The sequence below is a fragment of the Pteropus vampyrus genome, unplaced genomic scaffold (genome assembly GCF_000151845.1).
Source record: "Pteropus vampyrus isolate Shadow unplaced genomic scaffold, Pvam_2.0 Scaffold270, whole genome shotgun sequence".
NCBI classification, from domain to species: domain Eukaryota; kingdom Metazoa; phylum Chordata; class Mammalia; order Chiroptera; family Pteropodidae; genus Pteropus; species Pteropus vampyrus.
This window is the reverse complement of record NW_011889051.1, coordinates 235,769-238,807: the sequence shown is the minus strand read 5'-3', so window position 1 is coordinate 238,807 and position 3,039 is coordinate 235,769.

Here is a 3,039-nt window from a genome sequence, read left to right as displayed (position 1 = left end):
GTCTAGTTTGTGTGGATGGGCCCCGCCTCCCCCAAACGACAGCAGCTTCTTCGAGGACAAAGTGATCCCATTCGGTTTACCTGCCTGCTCCTCCGCCCCCCCCGCCCCCCACAGAGTGCTGCATTAGATGCTCGTTTGCATCTTACTGAAGTATGTACTTAGAATTTTCCCCCAGAATAGGCTCTGTACAATAAAGCAGCATATCGTTGGGGCCTGTTACGTTTATGAAAGTATCATCGAGATATCCAAGAATCATAAAGCCCCAACTTGGACCTTGAGCTGACTGGAACAAGTCACTTGGCCAGAGTGACATGACCTCTGTCCACGGGGCATGAGGGATAAGCGAGCAGTCCTGGATCCTGGACTGAGACAGAAGGAGTAATTTAGCATATGTTTAAATTCTCTCGAAGCAATCTCACTCAGACATTTTTCTTAGGTAAATAAATTCTCTCCGTGAAATTCTCCTGCAGTTAAATGAGGCTCGATTATACACTACTAATTTAAGCGCGCACACTGCATTCCGACTGTATACTTAATTACCCTATTTAGGATGTTAATGATAAGATCTTTGCTCCGGAGCAGATATGCTAGTCTGTCATTAATCTTCCCTCTAGTTAGATTTCTAGTTATTTAAAAGAATAAATCCTTAGAAAAAAATCGAACTTGATTTTTAAATGAAGTATTTTAAGGATTTTTCTAAAGAGCCAAAGAAGCTTATAAAACTTGTATTTATTAATGTATATGATGAAGACGACAGTTTTGCCCTTGACCTCTAGGAGTAAATATTTTAGTCAGAGAGAGAGAGAGAGAGAGAGACAAAAACAGCAACTAGACAAAGAAAACGATCACGAACTATGAAAAATGCTTTTAAGAGAATGAATACACGGATGTTGAGCTGGACGATGAGGAGCTATGTAGACGGGGTCATGGGGTTAAAGGTTTCCCTGGACGCTGCCTTCCAGATGTGGCACCGCGGTTGCAAAGAGCAGGACAGAGGACAGAGGGGAAGGGGAAGCCCATGCGAGGGTCCTCAGGTGGGAGATGCCAAGGCACCGCAGTAAAATGCATCTTCACGACGGGCCTGAGGGGCGGTAGAACGGGCTTGGGTGCTGCAGGGACAGAAAGATCTCGGCCAAGGCAGCGCTCGGGTTTTGGGGAGAGGTGCCGAACGGGTGAAGAAGACCGTCTTCTCTGGGAAGAAGCCTTGGGGTACGGCCCTGGGTGTTCATGGGGTTAATTTGGACTTCTGGGAATTAAAAATCGCCCTTTACAGACTGTGGAAAAGGTGAGGAAAAGCACGTCATCATTTGGCCCGCCGTGTCACGTTAGCAGTGTGTGAAGAGATGTGTCGCTGTTATCTCCTGCCCCACGGGATGTCCGGCTCTGAGGCCGAAGGGGAATGCACATGTTACATCGTCTGTTCCAGCCGTGGCTGCGTCACGTGCTCGAGAAGGAAAAGGATGCGAAGGGGGTGCAAAACGCTGCGCCCCGATTCACGATGGCCGCGCCCCTGTGGCTCAGAGGGAGCTGAAGGTCCTCGGCCTACCGAGGAAACGCTGCGCAAATGAACCACAGTGCTAGTCGGCCTGATGCCCATGACGCACGGTTATGGGAAAAATTTAGAAAAGCAGGGACGATTAAGAGGAAAAACAGACACGACCTTGTGGCTCCTTAATATTATTGGGTAATGGTTTTTCACACGATGAGTAGTAACCTATGAACGGGTTGTGAAAGCAATTTTGTGGACTATAATTTTATTTTTAAAATATGGAATCGAGTAGATAGAATAAATCGGCATGCGTCACAAATAGAAGGGCTAAATATTTTATGAAGGCTTTTAGTTCATGTGTGCCTATATAGGATTGTGTGTGTGTGTGTGTGTCTGTGTGTACGTGTGTGTGTCTAAGTGTATAAATGTGTATGTTTTGGTATGTATTTCTTATCGTGAGTCAGTAAAAACTATCTGCAGGGAACTGCTTCCCATCCTGGAGGTCTAACTGTTCTTTTTTTGACTAGGTTTCCCACACCCAAGCGCATCTAATAGTCCTGATACACTCGGGGCTCTTAAAGTCCCCCCAAGCATGTAGACTGACACTTCTATGAGGCCACAGACTTGGCTGCGAGGACAGTGCAGTGGCAGACGAAGCAGCTGATTTCTTTTCGAAGCCACATCATTTGAAGGTCTTGGATCACATGCCTCCCGATGACACATGAAGATGTCCAAGGGAACTATGATGAGGTCCCTGAGCCACTCAAGCACTCACGTACGCAAGTGCATACTTACAAACACCCCGTGGTATGAAGGATGTCGCACAAACGGCCCCGCCCAACGGGACTGGGTAGAGCTCCCACCCCAGGGTCCATGCCGCAGGGGCTTCCGCCGCGAGACCAAGTCAGCTCTCTAAGTGGCTTCCTCAGATCCAGCTGGCCACCAAACCCGTTGCCTAGCAGTATCTTCTGTAACAAAACACTGTTACTACAACCATAGAGCAACTATAGTGTCAGCCCACACTATGCCGCCGGTAATGAACTTGAAGGCAAGCGCGTTACTAAAGGCTAATTCCTAGCTAGACAGAAAGAGGACACGCAATAAAGCAAAAGTACGAACCACACAAAGCGGGGTCAAGCGGGGCCAGCTGGATACGCCCCGGCGCCAAGGGGAAAAGAAACTGGAAAATAACACATCTGAGATTCATTAGGGTGGGGCAGGAGCCACTGCTGGACCACAGGCTGATGAGTCTCTGCAGAGAGACGCCGTTAGAACTTTTCTCGCTGGACGGGTCTCCTCCAGGCTTCTGCCATCCACCTGCCCGCCTGCCGTGCCCTAACTAGCTTAGTGCCCTAACTGGCTTAGAGCCTCTGGGACGCAGCTGTGCCTAGACGAATTCAGCGACGTCGCTTTGCTCTCGTTGTTTTTGGTTCGTGTACATACACATAGAAAGGGATGCCAAAACTGCTCAGGCGGACAGCGTGACAAGGTCATCGGCACGCAACACCGCCCTGTGTCGATACGGAGAAATCTGGTTTCACAGAGGGCCA